Genomic DNA, 19,489 nt, shown 5'->3' on the forward strand with positions numbered 1-19,489 from the left:
CCACTTTGATCCAAATGGTAGCTTCCATATAGAAACAGTGGATTTCGGACTCGGATTCCAATACTGATTCCACCATCATTAGCAACTATGATGGCTCTGTATGTTGAAACTGATCAGTGAGATTTTGAAGAAACTATTGGAGACGAAATTAGTAATGGAAATGCTTTCCGGGGAATTGTGGAGCCTTCTCAATTCAAGCCTTATGTGAGCGATTCAGACAAAGATGATGACAATGGAGGTGTTCGTGAAGATGAAAACGCAGGTTGTATTTTCTTTTCAGATTGGTAGGTTTTCTTTTCCATTCAAGTGATGGTTTGTAAGGGGTTTTGTATTAATTGATAAATCATTTATACTACTCCAGCAGAAACACGACACGGCATGACACAGCACGGACACGGCACGACACGGCACGGACACGGAATGGACATGACACAGCATGGACACGACATGGATATGACACTGCATGAACAAGACAGCAAGGACAAGACACAGCACAGACACGACATGGACAGGACACTGCACAGACATGATGCGAGATGGCATGAACAAGACGCGGCATGGACAAGGCACAGATACAATGTGGCATGGACATGGCATGGACACGGCATGGATATGACACATCACAGACATGACACAACATGGACACAACACACCACAGACAAGGCACGGCACAGAATAGACACCACCCAGGCACACTCGGACACCACCGACAAAATGGACAATGAATGCTTTGTTCTGCTGTCATAGGCTGACCAAGTGTCCTGGATGTTCTGGAATCATCCTGTTTCATACTTTCCTGGGCTGCCATTTGTGTCTGTGGTCATGCCCTGTCATGTCCTACCATTGTGTCCATGCTGTGTCATGCCATGTCAATGTCCCATCCCAGTGGAAGGGGGAGTGGTGCTTGAGAGGAGTTGTGGTGTTGGGTGTTGGTGGTGGTGGTGGTGGGTATTGTTCGGGTGATGGTTGATGATGGGTGGGGGGAGAGGATGGAGGAGCAGTGCCAGATTAAACCTTGCCAGGGCCAGGAGAAAGAATATTTTCCGGCCGGTCTCAACATGAGTGCCACCCCCGGCATTCCCCTCCCCACCCCTCCTCACTCTCCCTCTCTACACACTTCCCCACCCCTTCTCGTTCCCCTACCTCCATCCCTCCTCCCTCCCTCCAACTCCTCATTCTCCCCCTCTCTGTTTCCCCTACCCCTCTCTCTCTCTCCCTACTGTTTTTCTCCCCCCCTCTTAGTATTCCCGTCAGCTCTGAGATCGGTGGTATTTGCTCACGGACAATAAGTCAAACACTGTAATGGAATATACAAAATTGCAACCAAGTGGTGCATTCATCGCTACACTATATGGGGATGTACGCACAGAGATTCACATACCCGAACCTCCTCTTAGACCTCCTCAGATCTATTTTTTTAATCTTATAAGTTATTAACACAATATAACTCATAAATTATAATGTTATATTTTATAAACTTAATTTTGTGCACTTAAATTTTGAAATCACAGTACATACAGTATATCAGAATTATCACGGAAGAATCGTACCTACGCTGGCTGAGTAAACCTTCCATCAAAAGCCTCTGTTATGCTGATACGCTTTTGAGCTTTCTTAGCATCTTTGAAGTATGCATTTAGTTTGTTTGTTTATTTACTGTGTATGAGTACCTGTGCACCAGTTATGTGAATCCAGAGCAGAACAGATTACGAAATTTGGACCATGTCCAAACAGCTATTTTCATTTGTAAAAAGAGAAACAGCATAAAGACATTTTATTCACTCTATTTTTTGGGGTCAGTCAAGATCTAGGGCTGGGAGCAATTGCCCCATTTGCCCCGGCTGTAATCCACCCCACTGGAGGGGGAGGTGGTCACCCATGTACATGTGCTGCTAGCCGGGTGGAGATGGTGTTACAGTTTTGAGAGACGGCTGTTTCTTCCGCTTAATCATGGAATGGCATCTTTCCTTCAATTGTGGCAGATAACCACAAGATCTAGCCGTCTCTGTTGTTTCATTACAGTGATCTGCAACATGTTCCGAGCACAAAAGCGAACATTTTGTAGGCCTGATACACACGCGAGTATTTCAGGCAAACCTCGTCCAATTTCTGGCAAACTTATGGTCTTTCGGCCATTGGTGTAGCATGAAACCATCTCGGTTTGTATTACTTCAACCACCAAGGATGCATCAACGAGGCATATTTGTAGAGAATCAAAAAAAATTTCACCGCTTGAGTTAAATTGTATCGTGATGTAACCCGGAGTCAACACGAATATGGCGGTCCACTTCCAGGTGTGATGTCTCGGCTAATTGTGAAGTAGATTTCGACTTTAATCGCAAAATTACCTGCTTTTAAATCGGAAATCGTAAAAAGGCACATCATATCTATTCTGTTTTGTATCAAGGGTTGTCTGATCATCTTTTGTCTGAGCAAGCAAGGAGCAAGCTCAGGCAACCTAAACACCAAGGTTGTCTGAGCAATTTGGTTCCCTTTAAACTGTCACCCTCTATCAGTGGTGACAGTGGATGGATCTCAAATATGGCTATCCACCTAGAAACAAATGCTTTAACTGCTGTTTCTGCTGAGATGTCTGGTATGGTAATGGCTTCTGGCCACCTCATGTAATGGTCAACACATGTCAGCAGGTAAGTGCTGAAGGAAGGATTGTGAATGTGAACAGGTCCAAATCATGCATCAGGTGTAGCAAAAATAGGTAATGGTGTCACAGTGTGGTGGTGTGCCTTTGCTTATTGACAATGAAGACAAGATCTGGACCAGTTTCTGTCATCTAGCTCTGTTCACACTGGCCAAAACAAAATGCTGAGTCAATAAATATTGTGTAGCTTTGATGCCAGAGTGGGATAAATAGGGTAACTCGAAGGCATCAAACACAGCACGGCAAAACTGAATGCAGACATAAGGCCAAGGTTTTCCAGAAGAGATGTCACAAGTAATGGTGTCATTCCAAGTCGAGAGTGATACTTTGCAGAAGTTGAGAGAAGTTTTGGTCAGATCTTGCATATCCTCATCTCTTGTGGAGTGTATCTATCAGGTCTTACTTGGTAGATGTGTCAGATACTTGTGGTCTGTATACACACAAAACGATCTCCCCTCAAGTGAATTACTGAAAATATGAATGGAGAGGTAGGTAGACAACTGGTAATTCAAGACTGAAGGTGTTGTATCTTTTTTTTCTGCTGGCTTTAACCATTTGGACACTGACCATCCACATGTTGTTGAGGGACTCCTCTGACAGCAAAATCGAACACATCAACCATCAGGCAGATAGGTAAATCTGCCTTGGGATGTCATAGAAGAGTACCTTGCATTAAAGCTTATGTCACTTGATGAAAAGTTTTTGACACTGCTTCAGTCAGCTATATTGCCTTATATGAAAACTTGTAAGCTGTTAGGGTTAGTCAGATAGTGGTTGAAGGACATTGGCACAGCCAGGAATAAACTGCCGGTAGAAATTGACCAGCCCCAGAAATTTACCAAGCTTGCAAAGAGAGTTGTGTGCAGGAAATTTTCTGACAGCTGAAACTTTGTCAGGAAGTGGTCAGATGTTCACGATGGTGTTTACGATGTGACTCATCAATGTCAACGAGAAGCTCACACGTTCCTGGATTAATGACCACTCCTCACCGGAAAAGATGATCAAACTGCGACCTTAGGTGGAGTTCAAGTTCTTCTCGAATTGTGCTGGCAATAAGAAGGTCATCAATATAAGTGTAGATGAAAGGTAGGCCACGGGTCACTTCGCCAATGAAGCATTGAAAAGTTTGTGCAGCATTGTGTAACCAAAAGGCATGCACACAAACTCAAAAACGTCCATAGGGAGTGGTGATAGCTGTTTTATGCACATCTGCTGGGGCCATGGGAATCTGATGATAGACTCTGACAAGGTCAAACTTGGAGAGAAACAGTTTCCCTTCCCGACCAGATGCAAAGTCTTGTAGATGTGGAATGTGGTAGTTGTCAGACACCATACCTCTGTTTATACATTGCGTCCAATCACTGGGCATCTTGTTAGACACCATCTGTAAGGGGGGAAGTGGGTGGGGACCAGCTGCTGCTAGTTGGTTATATAATCGCGAGTTTGAGCATGTGGTCAAACTTGATCTGAGATATATATATATATATATATATATATATATATATATATATATATATATATATATATATATATATATATATATATATATATATATATATATATATATATATATATATATATATATATATATATATATATATATATTTTTTTCCAGTCTGTGACTATACAACGTGGGCGAGCCAATATGGCTGGTCCCCAGAACATGATGGGGTTCATGACAGTGTTTCACCATGGCATCATTGTAGACAGGGCATATAATGTGAGGTATTGGCAGAGAAGAATATCATAACACTTCGGACCCTCTGTCTTCACAAAGATCCGGCTGTTATTGAATATCGACTGTCATTGATCGCTCACCTCTGTAAGGATAGAAGACTTGTTGACAGCCTGAAGTTTGAATTGAGCTGAAGAGTGGCGACGTTCAACTCTGGAAGAAGGAATGCTGTCTTCTGCATCTAGGTCAACTAAAAATTTGGTACTTGTGAATTTCTCTATGATATAAAATTTTGTGACATAAAACAGGAAAATGTTGGTGCTACCAGCTTCAGTCATTGCTCCTGTTCACTGGGTTTGTGGTTTCCCTAGTTGACAGAAAGGTGGGTGGTGGAAAAGCAAGGAAGAATGCACTTATTGCTATGGCGTAGCCAGGGTGAGTCAGACGAGGCAGTTTCCTCATCGCTCATTTCCTGAAATATGATCTGACCTGAGCCCTCTGGCCATCTAAGCTCCATGGGGAGTAAACTATCAAAGCTACCCGGCAGTGCTCTGAATACTCTTATCTACACTCCTATCAAAATACCTGAATAGGACAGTTCACCTCTTTTCGCCTCATCACTTTTGGACCTCTGGCTACGCCCTTGAGACTTATGCACATCTGAACTAAAACACCAAGGTTTGATGTGTGTGCTGATTGGAGCTTGTTTTGCTCCATTTGATCTCATGTAAACTGTCCCAATGGTGGAGGAAACAGGTGGTGACCTCGATCATCTTGTTGGCCATGTCGGCAAGTTGCTCAATTATACATTGACTTGCCTGTATATGCTAGGATGAATGGGCACTGCTTGGCAAACGTTGGAAGAAAAGAAGTTTGAGACTTTTCTCCTCCAAGCTGTTGTTGCTTAAGAGTTGCCTCATTATGAGGCAAAGTACAGTGACTGGGACAGTTTCCATTGTCCTCGTTCCTCAGAGATCAGGAGTTGGTGCAGGCACCTTTGTTCAAGCGCACAGGTTCAGCGTGTCATTCCAACTTCAACACATTGTAGGGATTGTTTCTGGGTGGTTTGATGACCGAGTCACAAATCCATCCATCCATCCATGGGGACCATACTCTTTGCAGAGCGTTGGTGCTGCTGAAGCAGTCTCCTGGGCTATTAGGCACAATCCTGGACAGGTCGCCACTCCATCACAGGATACCAGCATGCTGGCACTCATTTTCCCGACCTCAGAAGGATGACAGGCTGAGTCAACCCCACCTGGTATTAATTCAATAGTAGAGCAGGATTTGAACTCAAGATCCAAGGATCCCAAGCCTGCCACCCTAACCATAAAGCCAACACCAAGCATAGTGATGCTATAACGTCGGCCAAATGTGTCTGTTGAGTCGTCATCCCCCCCCCCCCATGAGGAGTTGAACCACAACCTGGACAAACCAAATAGTTGGACTTGATAAAAGTCGTGAAAATATCGTGTCTCAATAAATAAAGAAAGGTTTGGTGTCTCGAATCACCAAATGGAAAAAAAATTATACACAAAAAGGAAAAGGATCAGGTCTGGCAGTAAAGTGAAAATTACAATTCTGGGACACTTCACCTTCAACACCTGCAACCCTCATCTAATGATGTAATCATATAACCTTCACAACTACATAATCATATCGTCTTTGATTTACTTATTCATCATTATAAAAAATCAACTTGGGTTAAGTAAAGTTCTGGGGAATGTGATCTTTTGACCTTTAATAGCCTTCCACCCCATGGCAAGACAATATAATCATATAACCTTCATAATTACAAAACCATGTAGTTATTTGAAATCACATCTTTTTTTTTTTTTACAAATGAAAAAAGACACTTTCAAATCAATGATTAACTTCTCTGTACCTGTCTGAACTTGTAATAACATGTCATAGCTATTTACAAATGAAAAGGGACACTTTCAAATCAATAATTTACTTCTCTACACCTGCCTGAACTTGTGTTGGCCTTTCAAATCAATGAATAACTTCTCTACACCTGCATGAACTGCTCATGACAAGCCAAAGTTGTTTAGAAATGAAACATTTTAGGAGGGGGCATGTCTAGACATGCTTTCAGATAAGTTTATGGCTCTGTCAGAGAATAGGCTCTGAGAGCTTTTCTGCTCATGGACCGTTTCTCTACTCTGCACATGGACAGGCTTTGAAAGGCATACATTTTAAATGGACTGGCAATAGGAGTTTGAAGAACTCCCTTATCAAATTATTTTGTCAAACCAAGGCTCAACAAAGGACTTCTTGAAGTTATGTTGGTCAGACAGGTACGCATTTTTTTCTTAATCCGAAATGTACAACATATATCTATATCAACATTTGATTGCTATTTGTTTAGCCAAAAGTTTGATTGTAATTTGTTTTTAAATATTTTTTTTTATCTATCTCCAGTTCTTATCCCTTTGAAAATCCAAACTTGTCCATGACAGACTGGATGGTTGATTTACACCTTTAAGTTGAATAATTTGATTTGACACTACTGTGAGGTAAGTATTATTAGTCCCCTTCCGGTTTCACAGTCGTCCATCTGTCTGTCTGTCCATCCATCCCACCTGTGGTTTTTCAGACTTTTTTTTCCCCCTTCCCTTTAATATTTTCAACTTCAACTTGGGACATGGCTTTTATATGATAAGTCACAGAATAAATTTGACTTTCAAGGCATTTCATCAATTTTTCACAGAGTTATGCCCTTTTTTGACTGAAAAATATCACATCGACAGAGAACATGTTTGGCAAAGCAATTCTCGCTCTTGTGTTTTTTTTTAATGCGGTTTAAAATATCTTAAAGCTGCATATTGATTGTATATTCAATCCTACCAAGTAGTGGGGGGGGGGGGAAACAACAATTGTGCATTTAGTGATATAAGCATCAAATTTGTCACAGAGACAGACCAATGTATTGTGAACAGATCTGGATATTGAGGATTTCATGGATTCAGCCCCTGATGGTTGTGGCAGCCATTTTCCAAAATGGCCACAGGACGACAGAGTTACTTTATGGAATTGATCACAGAAGAGGAAGTCGGTGGTCTCAGTATGGTTAATTAAACACTGCAAGGTTATAAATGAAGACTATTTTTCATGATCGATATTTAGAAACCTCATATCAATGTAGTTTTTTGACTTGTATTGATATTTACAAGAAACTATTTTGTTCTGAAATATCTATGGCAAACACAAGCAACAACAAAATAATTAATTTCAACTTTGAATCAAACTGTAAATACCCCAACATTGTCACAGTCGATGTTTCAACCATGTCTAATGCGATACCAGAATGTTATTGCTCAGAACACTCTGAGATATATATATATATATATATACATATATATATATATATATATATATATATATATATATATATACATATATATATATATATATATATATATATATATATATATATATATATTATATATTTTATATATATATATATACATATATATACATATATATATATATATATATATATATATACATATATTCTATATTCTATATATATATATATATATATATATACACACACACACACACACAAGGCTATGCATGGAAGTTCAGCCTTTTTGCAACTGCATCGTTTCACATATCCCTTCTTGCATTTGCAGGACACCAACTCTTGGCAGGTCTTGGCTGCCTTTGGTAGAGTCGTCCAGTGTAGCTCTTACAGGCAATCAGTGTTGGTCCAGCCCCAGCTAGTTGTAAAGGAAGTTCTGGCTTTGAAAGGAGTGTCTGTCTCCACACATGACATCCCTGGTAGATTGCCCTCTTCAAATGCTGCTCTAGAGCTGCCCTTGTTGGTGGAATCAACTGCACGTTGTTCTTCTTTGCAAACAGCTTCTTCCGAGCTATATTTTTGTCAGTGCTGGTGCTCGTTCAGTCGTACAAAAGGTTGACAAACCTTTTGTTGCAGTGCAGGACGTCTTCTGGTATGGCGCCAAGGACACCTTCAGTAGTGTATCTGTTAATTCCAGGAACACAACCCAGATGGCTTAGGCAGTCTTCTTACCATATCCTGCAAAGCTGGACAGAGTTTTGCAGCACGTCAGAGCATGAAACATTGGCATTGCTTAGGCCTTTTCTGGTCCAAACTCAGCTACCATTTTGTGGTATGCCAAGCATTGGAAGCTCTTTCCAGTTCTGAATGCCAGCCACAGTTCATCTCCTGGTTGAAGCCCTGGTGCCACAGACACGGTCAACACCATGACGTCTGTGTCGAACAACTGGATTGGCATCTTGCATGGCCAGGCTGTGCAGCATGTGATGCATGCAGCAACATGTGACTGTTGGCTTTCTCAAGGTTGCATGGAGCAAGTGATGCCAGATCCTCCAGTGGCATCTTGCCGAGAACTCATTCTCCATCAGTGATGACTACCTCTTTGTCCTCCTCGTCGAACCACTTGAGGACAGCTTCTGACAGGAACCTAAACATCTCCGTCCTTTTGCAGTCCATATGGAGGAAGCTCTGCCAATATCCTAGTATGGCTGCTGTAGTTGTGACACATCTGTGCACTCCTTTCCCAGGTTTTGTTCTTGACGTGCCTTTCAGCCTCAGTGTAGGTGGCCCACACTAGATCAAGGTGTGACAGCCTGCAGCTTTCTGATCAGGTAAGGGATAAAGATCTGACTGGCATACTGATCAAAGTTTGTGGCAGCAGCTGGCTTCAACATCTGGATGATGGCAGCCCCATCAAGAACGATACAGGTTGCAGCAGGAGAGTCTGGTTGGCCTTCAGAAAGGTCTTCCAGCCATGCAAGGTGGTCACTGTTGGCACCTAGATGGAGGCTTCAACCCAGGCCTGGATTTAAGGAAGGACCAACGGGACATTTATCCAGGGCCCAAACTCCAGGAGACCAACAAAAAACATGATACATTTATTTATTGATAAACCTTGTATTATTTATTCCCTTGTCTCAACGTTAGCAGAGATGGCTGCAGAAAGAATATGCAAGCAGTCCCGAACTTGACATGTTCCATAAAGCTTTTTTATACAAATGCTGTAGAATGGTGAAATCATTGATCCTGAGTGGTTGCTGTATTCACCATCAAAAGAGTGTATATTTTGCTTTGTGTGCAAATTATTTTCATCAAAGAATAGTGCATTGCCTGATTCAGAATTTGATGATTGGAAACACACGTGCTATTCAGAAAAAAGCTGCTGCCCTCATGTCCACTTATCCTTCAGATTTGGATGCATCTTCCCCAGCAGAAATTAATCACTTTGCTGAATTTGTGGTGGGTAAGGAGAACAAAACAGCTTCTGACCTCCTTCGCCTCATTTTAAACGCCCCTGTGATTTACACATTTCCAAATGTTTCCACGGCTTTGCGTATTTACCTTTCCTTGATGTGCACCAACTGCTCCGGCGAATGGTCATTCTCTCGGATGGGACTTAAAGAATGAATAAACTGAGAGCCACCATGGGTCAAGATCATCTCAACTACCTTGCAATCATAACCACGAAATGTGGAATTTTGAGAAAGTTGGATTTCTCTGATATCTATAAAGACTTTGCAAGTGTGAAATCAAGAAGGAAAACATGATGAAGTGGTGATTCAATTTTCAATTACCTTCAGAGTGCATTTTCATATTGCTTGTATTGTGATGGAGTACAGGCACATAGTAACATTGCAAGCTGTTTTGAGAATTTTTAGAAGCTACTAGACGACCCGTGAACCCGTTGGGTTCCCGCTGTGACAGCGGTTGATGAAAAAAAATCATTTCAAGAAGAAAAGAAGATAGCTCCAGCGAACTATACCGCTGGGGTTCTTTGCATTGATCAAATACTCCCGAAGAGTACTTGACTGAATCGGGAATTGATTTTTTAATAATTTTTGTGTTGCCTGATTTTAACGAAACTTGATACTGCACACCGCAGGAGAATGGTGAGTAATGTGGGCCAAAATTTTTTGCGCTATCGTGCACCGTTTTGTCTGTATTTCGGGAACATACATACAGACATACATACATACATACATACATACATACATACATACATACATACATACATACATGCATATATAGAAGATGGGAGTTTTAGTAATATATAGATTTTAAGTTAAAAGTTTTTTTTATTATAATTCGTATTAGTTACTGGTGTCAAATTCAAGGAAATATAATTTTTATTTTAATCTTTCTTCAGTTTTAAAAAGTTTTGTAACGAAATGCTTATAAATGTATACACAGTCACACAGTTCAGCTCTTCTTTTTATTTTTAATTTCTTCCCACTAGGTTTCGAGGTTGATGGGGGGTGGAGGGGGAGTCTCTACTTCTCTTATGTCCTGGGGGCTGCTAAACATAAATCCAGCTCTGCTTTCACCATCAGAGAGTGATGTAGGGTACACTTAGTTCTCATGGCGAAATAACTCCTCAAGGTTTGCGGTCCTCATCTGGCAACCAATGTACAGCAGCGACAAAAGTCCAACGTCATTCTTCAGAGAGGCCAGTTGGTGCTTCCCTTTCTTTGCAGTCATCGGGCTGTGTCTTCCAAACACTTTAGGTTGTTGCGATGAAAGACATCATCAATGGACTTGGTTATTTCTACCACATGCTCTCTGATGAATGTTTTGAATTGTTCCTGACCAATCATATTCACCTTCCAGATAGCCCCGACCACTGAAGGAGCTGCAGTTTCCTTTGTGTGATTAATTTTGCCTCTTGCATTATGTAATCTCTATTTTAGTTATTCTTTCCCTTCCCAAAACCTTAAACTTGTTCAGGTCAAATTGCATCTGTCAATCTTTTGCCCAATCTATGCAAGTATCAATACTTCAATGAATTTGATCACCACCCCCTCAACTATCCACCTTACCTACTCCAAGCTTTGAGTCATCTTCACATTTAGAAAGCCTCTCTTCACCCCACTATCCAAATCATTGATGCGAATAATGAATAGTAATTTTCCGAGTTCTGATCCCTGATGTACCCCACGATTTATATCTTCCCAGCAAGACATCCTCCCACTCACAGCCACTCTTTACTTCCTATCACTAAGCCAGTTTGCAATCCATTTATCTCCCTGACCAGCCACACCACAAGCTCTCACTTTGGCTGACAACCTCCGATGTGGTACCTTATCAAATCCCTTCTTAAAGTTTAGATATACTATGTACACTAACTTTCCCTCATCCACCCAATCAGACACTGCTTAGTAGAGCCGTAAAAGATTTGTTAAACAGGAACTACCTTTGGTAAACCCATGCTGACTACCTTTAATTAGTTTGTATTTGTTTAAATTGTTCCTCATCTGGTCCTTATTTAATGTCTCCAACAACTTCTCCACAACTGAAATCAAACTAACAGGTCTATAGTTTCCCAATTCTTCTCTGGATCCTTTCTTAAATAATGGTGTTACATTTGCTAAGCTCCAATCCTCTGGAACCTGTCCTGACTCCAGTGAACTATAGAAAATATCCGTTAACATCTCTCTTACCTGCTCAGCCACTTCCCTCAGCACTCTCGGGTGCATATTATCTGGACCCGGAGCCTTATCTTCTCTTAGATTTCTCAGCTGGTCCTTTACTTCCTCAACTCCAACCTGGATCTTCTGCACAAACCCTTTCTCACCTCCTTCATTAATACTCTAGGCCATTGGCAATTCTCCTGACTGTTCTTGTGTAAAGGTTGAAGCAAAATACCTGTTTAATAAGCCGGTCATCTTACTTTCATCACTGACCACTCTCCCGGTGCTATTCCTCAATGGGCCCACACTGGTCCTAACCTGTTATTTTCCCCTGATATACTTAAAGAAAGCCTTGCTATTATGTTTCATATTCTTAGTCATGTCCTTCTCATTCTCTCTTTTGGCTTGTCAAGTTATTTTCTTAACTTGACCCTGTTTACTCCGATCGTGATATAAATCTAACTCCAGTCCTGTTATTTTAAACCCAATAAATGCCTTGTGCTTCTCCTTAATAGCATTCCTTGTCTCACTACTCAACCACCCTGGGCTCTTTCTGCTTCTAGTTTTACACCTCATTGGAATGTACTGACTCTGCACTCTACACATTTGCTCCTTAAAGTTTCCCATTTCTCTGTTGCTGATTGTCCTGTTGTTGGAGCCCCCTAATTTACCTCACCAAACTCTCTCCTCAGAACCTCAATGCTTGCCTTCCTGAAATCTACGAGCCTTCCCCTACTATCCTGAACTCTAACCCTCAGCATCCTCTTTGCACACACAATGTTATGGTCACTTGCTCCTAAATGCTCCCTGATCTCCACCTCCTCCACCATATTGGGATCGTTACTTAAAAGGAGGTCTCACACTGCACTCCCCCCTCATGTCCTTATCTACAAACTCGATTAAAAAGCAATCCTGGAATAAACTTGGAAATCCTCAGCTACTCTGCCCTTTCCCTGTTGCTGGACCCAATCTATCCCTGGCAAGTTAAAAATCCCCCATAATCAATACTCTTCCCTTACCACATGCCATTTTGAATTCTTCATGTGCTTCTCCTTCCTCCTCTTCCTTCACACCCAGAGCCCTATAAAAGCATCCTACCAGTATATTTCTGTTTTCACAATCTCTAATCTCGACACATACAGAATCCTCTCCATTTATTCCTTCCTTAATGTCACCCCTTTCTCTTAATGCAATGCTGTCCTTTACCCAGATTGCTACTCCTCCTCCTATTCTCTCCTTCCTATCACACCAATACAGCTTGTGGCCTTCTAATCCTGTCCTCCAGTTACTCTCCTCCTTAAACCATGTCTCACTCACTGCAACGATATCGTACTCCTCGCTATCCACCTTGGCCTCAAGCTCTTCCATCTTATTATTTAAACTTCTTGGCATTGGTATAGAATATGTTTAACTTTTTCCTTCCTGAAATTCTATTTTCTTGCCTGGCCTTACTCATCACAATTACATCATCAGTTCCTTCCTTAATACCTTCTCCACCCTCCGATGACCTTAAAAAGCCTGAATTCCTTCCTCAATTCCCACTGCAAACCTTGCTGCCCCCTTTCTATTTAACATACGGCCATCATTCCAGAAACACTCCCTTTGTCCCTGAAATGGTTCCCACTGCTTCTTAAATGTAAAACCTTCCTCCCTACACCATTCTTCCAGCCATTGGTTGACGTCTATCACTCTGCTCATAATTTCTATGTCGTTTCCTAATCTTGGAAGATTCCCCAAAAACATGACCTCACAAACCTTTGCTTTCAGCCACTTTCCCAACATTCTGCATCTATTTTTCAAAAACTCTGAGTAAACTTTCCTTAAATCATTCGCACATAGGTGTACCAACACCTCCTCGGTGTACCATGTCCTTGTTTATCTGTCCATTGTTTTGTCTCCCATAGTCCTTGTAATTTATGTCACTTTACAATGATGTCTCCCATTGTCCTTGTCCTCCATGTGATTTATTTATAACCTCCTCCCTGACCAATCATTATCATCATCGTATGAATTTAATAACCCTTTCCTATAATTTTGGGGTTTGTCGAATGATGGCACATCTTCATGTCATTCATTCATTTGCATCTTCTCTCTTCAGACCGAATATTTTCATTGCATTGTTCACACATTCCTACAATGTTTTCTTTGGTCTGCCTCTTGGTGCTTTTTCTATTTCCATAAAAACTTGCTATCTTCTTAATGGGTTCATCTTTTGTCCTTCTGGCCACATGACCAAACCATGTAAGTGTTCTCTTTCTCAATTCGATCTCTACACTGTAAATTGTACATTGTCGTTTTTTTTTTTTTACGGCCCATTGATCAATGTAGAAGAGAAAAATAGCAATGTAAAAAAAAAATAAATAGAATTTCTATTGATGTCCTTCTCCAACTGCATGACCAACCCGATTCATCGTCGATCACTATAAACCGCAGGCTTTAGCAAAGAAAAAAAAAAAAACACGAAACAGAGAATCTTGAGGGAGGTTTACAGTGTATTAGATCAGATGTTTTACAATGTAGTTCCCATGAAAATACATTATTGTCTCGACAAATGGATGTTTGGAAATAAATATCCTTTGGGGATAAAGCTGAGGTTATGGTTTCACCCCTGTCTGTCTATCTGTCTGTGAACAAGATATCTCAAAAAGTTATCGATGGATTCAGATGAAACTTGGTGGACAAATTTGGTGTGTGACAAGGACGAATCGATTCGATGTGGGTGAAGATCCGGATGTAATACACCAAGGTGACAGTTTAAAGTTGGGTTGAGTTTCAAACCCAGGTGAGACAGGTAAGATACGAGTGTGCATACCTAGAGGCCATCTTTCCAAACCAATACGAGCGAATGTTATAAGGCATTGATAACTTGACTGTCATTCTGATCGAACCAGACATTCACGGGTGACCTGTATGCAAGCATGCGTGTATGAGTAGGGCCTACACCCAATTGCGAGGTGATTGTGATTATTTTGCTCGACATGTGTGTGCACAGGGCAGTAACCATGGACACCGAAAGCTCGTTTTCAATGGCTGTGCTTGTTGTAAATTTTGTTAAAAAAAAAATCTTTAAATTTTCACTTTCATTTAAAATTGTTTAGCAAAACATTGTCATTCATAGTCCCACTCAATCCGTCCCCCGTTACACACATCCCTCCCCAAAACTGAACATTTGTTTGCAATTAGTACTTGTCAGGAGCTTTCTGAAGAAGCTCATTTTTTCGATTTATCCACTGATTCCTGATCAGACACGACGACTCGCATGGAGAGCACGCTTTGTTGCGACCTCTTTCATAATTTCAGTCTGAAGTGCTTTTTCCATTGAAATCTTTTGTGTTTTCCCAACTGGGAAATTTTTCACCTTCCTTAGACATATATGCTTTGGGAAAGAAACGGACTTGATTGAGCCTCGGTAAAAGGAAATGTTTGCAAGTTAAGGTCACAATTAAGTCTCAATATTTCTCACAAGTAATGAAAACAGGAGGGTTTGGATCCTGAAAGGAAAACTTATGTGTCTTTCTTGGAACATTAATCCGTTCAGAGAATATAATAATGTTAATCCAGTGGACTGGAGTGGATATGTGATTTAATGTGTTTTTTTTTTTTTTGTTATTTTTTAATATGGTCAGTGCAGTTATTGTAATACTCACAAATATCACTTCAAATTCATTCTTTATCGAATTTCGTTTTATTCAATCTTTATTTGGAGTGATAACATGGCTCATGGAAATAATTTGAACATAAAGGTTCGCCTTAAGTTTATGTTCAGTTTTGAATGGTATTGTTCATGTGTTGGGAGGGATATTAACACAAAGTACTTTGGAAGACATCAACTTCTTTATAAAAAAAATTTAGTCTCGATTTTAACCAGAATTTTTGCATTTTTAGCTCGCCTGTTCGAAGAACAGAGAGCTGTAGCGATACCCCCGGCGAGAGCATCAGCATCAGCCTTAGCGTGAAAATGTTAAAGTTTTTGGTGCAAGTTATTTCCTTTCTAATGTTTTTATCTACCGCACCATTTTTTTTTACTGATTACAATATACAAATACATATATTGCTTTAAAATTCTTTGGATCAGACTTCACTGCAATGCTTTATAAAAAATATTATTAGACTAGTCTTTTAAAAACGATAAATGTATAAACAAGCGAGCATTGGGTGGCTTTGACACCAACTCTGGTTACTTATTGTATCACTATGAATGATCCCTGTGTCCTTCAGTGACTAGATGGGAATCATGTACGATGAGGCCGCACACATGTGCATCGCACTCACAAGGTGGTACATTTGACATCTTTGTCTCGACTGATTTGTTGTTACTATTGAAGCGCTTGTGTAGTGATGCCTTGACAACCGGTTCAGCTTCCATATACGGTACTGTTCAAGCTTATATTGGTTTGTTTCAGTCCACTGCAGGACGAAGGCCTCCATTAACTTGCGTTGCAACGTTTCGATGTGCTGGCCGCAGTTGCCAAATGCGGTTTCACACCCACAAGAATCGAACCCCACACAAGCTGTTGGGTGATTATGTATTTGCTATTCGTTGTTGAAGCCTTCCATGATTTATAGAAAAGAAAAAAAAACAATAGGAAGCTGAAAAGGAAAAACGAAACTTTGAAAAATGTACTTTTTGTAATACCCCTCATACCCGGAGCGGTGCTATGCCAAACATATTTACATAGAGAGAAATGAGGGTACTTTTCTACAACCTGAACCCCCAAAACCATTTTTACTGCATAAACCTACCAATGCACACCCCGAGTACAACCAACAGTTTTCAAGTCCCTCGTACTACCTGCTCCCAATGGAAGTGAAACATGATGTCGGTGAATCACTTGCTATATGCCATGTCTGTCATCATTTCCCCCACGCTCAATACCCCCTCCCTCCGGCAGGGGTCAGTGGTTAAACCACTTTCACTCTACCATGTGTACAAGCAAAAATGACAAGTCGTCTCCCACCTTTGTGGTGTGGGGATGGCGTTTGGGAGATGAGGGTGGGAGTGGACTGTGCATACCATTTGGCTATTCCGGCAGCCTCATGACCAACCAACTTGGAAAATCATCCCTAATAACAAACAGCCTTGCCACATATTTATTTATTTATTTAATAACTATAATGTCTTCCTAAATCTGTGTCCCATATTTACATCACTCGCCCTAATGTTCCAAATTAAAAGGTTTGTTTTGACAATTGTTTCAACCCGAGGTCTAGGTGTCACTGTGGCCATTCAGTGTTGTACCCTTTCCTATTGCTGTTACATATTTTCAATATTATGACTGCAAATTTCATGACTCAAGATGATGTGTGACTTCTGGATGATTGTGACACCACTACTGTTGTTGTTTTAATGGTTTTCACACTTTTACAGGAAATAGCCAGATTGGAGTGGAATGTTGTTGCAAGCTCTCAAAAGTAAAGGACAGTCATTCAGCAAAATTTCTAATCCACATATATTTATCTTCTTCACTGTCTCAGCTTTGTGCCAAAGAATGAACTTTACCAAACTGTACCTGTCAACCAGGTGTTGACTATTTCTTGATGGGACAACATCACCAAAACTTTTCTGCAGTTCTTTGAGGAATTTTGAGAGATCAAGCCCCTTGCCCCCACCCCTTACCCCCTACCCCTACCCCACGCTGCTCACATATTTTTAAGTGTCCCCCTGAGGATTTTATGGTATTGGCTGGACTATTGTTTTTAATCGATATCGCTATGATGGCAGAAAAGTCATCGAGTGGTTCAAGTTGCGTTATCTGTGTCAAATTTGGAGACCAGATATTGTGGACCAGACTCAGTGGTGTAATTGTTGTAGTATCTGCTTGCAGTCTGGGAGCTTGAACAAACATTTTTAAAATGCTACGTGCTCACATATACTTGCTAGTTTCCTTAAATTGCATTCTATTAACGGTAAACTCTCACTGGTCTCTCCAACATCCAACTTCGCAGCATGTTGTGCTTGGTGGATTCTTTAGTGACAGAGGTTCAGAAATGCAGGTCTTTTTCGATTACACTCAAAGGTGCATTATCCCATTATGTTATGAATATTGTTTCATTAAGAATCAGCTTGTTTGCTTAAATTTTATGATCCCAGCTGCCCTTGTAAATTATTTGGTCTCCATTGATGTAATAAAGTTCTATAATGCTATAAGCAGTGTGCACAGGCTGTGAGCCAAGTGATGGCTGGTGGATAGACCATTAGACCGCCAGCATTTGGAATGGGTAGCTCTTTTCGAGCCAACATCCATTCCCCAATGAATTTAGCAACTGATAGAAGACTGCAGTGGTGGATAACATTTAATTTTTTCTTTCTTTCTTTCTCTTTCTTTCTTTATCTTTCTTTCTCTCTCTCCCTCTCTCACATGCTCTCATCATCCTGCTAGATGCTGCCAAAGTATTTAGGTTGTACCAATTCCTGAAGCTAAAACCAAACTTGTTTTTACTTCTATAGTAAGAATTTGATGAAGGGTAGATAGTCTTGAGCCAGAAAACTGAAATGATCAGACCTCAAGTTACTGATACTGATTACTGATTTTTTGTGTATGCCTGGTGTTGGTTTAATGGTTAGGGTAGTGGGCTTGGATCCTCGGGTCCTGAGTTCAAATCCTGCTTGGCTGTTGAATTAATACCAGGTGGGGTTGTCTCAGCCTGTCATCCTTCTGAGGTCGGCAAAATGAGTACCAGCTTGCTGGGACGATTGAGCCATTCGAGTATCCTGTGTTGGAGTGGTGACATGTCCAGGATTGTGCCCAATAGTCCAGGGGAATACTTTTCAGTAGAGCAGTCCTGATGCTCTGTACAAAGCATGGTCCCAATGGATGGATTTGCTGTGGAAAAGAGAGATGAGAATTGGGAAGAGTTGCACGTCGACTTTGTCCTGCAGTTTGAAGCCTTTTTCTGGCTGGCTTGATGAAGCAACAGCTGAACAGCCCTTCTGGTCAATCTGGCTCTGTTCATGCACTGTTGCTTTGGCAGGGGGGTTCAGCAACACCTCGTGCTGATGACATCACAGTCAACACAAGATCACATGCTCGTTTACACACTAAAATATTAACTTTATTTCAATGCCAAGTCTGTTGTTTTTTTTTTTTTCACAGGATCGAATTAGAACAGAGGAAATGTTGAATACTGACTGTGTGCTTCTTGCACCATCACGAGACCCTACTCCCTGTAATAAACCATTTCAGGCCATTTCGGCCAGCACACAATCGGATCGGTTTCAAGGTAAAGTATTGTTCCATCACCATGTGCACCAAGTCGTTACCTTCACTCCCTTTTCTCAGTGTGGCATCACAGAGCTGGTGATGCTCTTGGCCACGGGTGCACATCGTCTGCATTCCTCCATGAGCAACAGTGAGTATTGTCTCATGATGTATTATAGTTGTCAGCAGTAAAAACAAAATCTAAACCTATTTTGTTGACATAGCACTTGCCTGACCAAGGTTGTTTTTAATTGTGTCAAGCAAAGAGATTCCATGCTCTATTGGGACTAACTCCAGCTGAGTTAGTCAGGCAATAAGCATAATAAGAGTACACAAAAAACTCAGTTAAGGGTATATTCGACGGGGTTGTACAGAATATGGTTTATCATAAAAAGAAAAAGAGCTCAGCACAAGAGGGTTGCTGTGAGTTCGCTGATGCCAGATTGCCAGCTTATTGTGACTCATGAGTTTCAGTGAAACGAGTCTACTGGGATGTAGCTGCTCGGAAATTCTGCTCGAAAA

The 19,489-nt window shown here is 40.9% G+C and overlaps 1 protein-coding gene and 1 pseudogene across 1 annotated transcript in view; both read right to left on the reverse strand.

The window, feature by feature from the left end:
* Positions 1 to 19,489, reverse strand: part of LOC147035310 (uncharacterized) — a 79,102-nt gene that overhangs the window by 35,446 nt on the left and 24,167 nt on the right. The gene's annotated exons all lie outside the window — the stretch shown is intronic.
* The window catches only part of LOC147035311 (huntingtin-interacting protein 1-related protein-like), a 993,771-nt pseudogene continuing 983,221 nt past the window's right edge, over positions 8,940 to 19,489 (reverse strand).

This window comes from Eptatretus burgeri, chromosome 1 (assembly GCF_056783735.1).
Source record: "Eptatretus burgeri isolate ZD-2024b chromosome 1, Ebu_testis_v1, whole genome shotgun sequence".
Classification (NCBI taxonomy): Eukaryota; Metazoa; Chordata; class Myxini; order Myxiniformes; family Myxinidae; genus Eptatretus; species Eptatretus burgeri.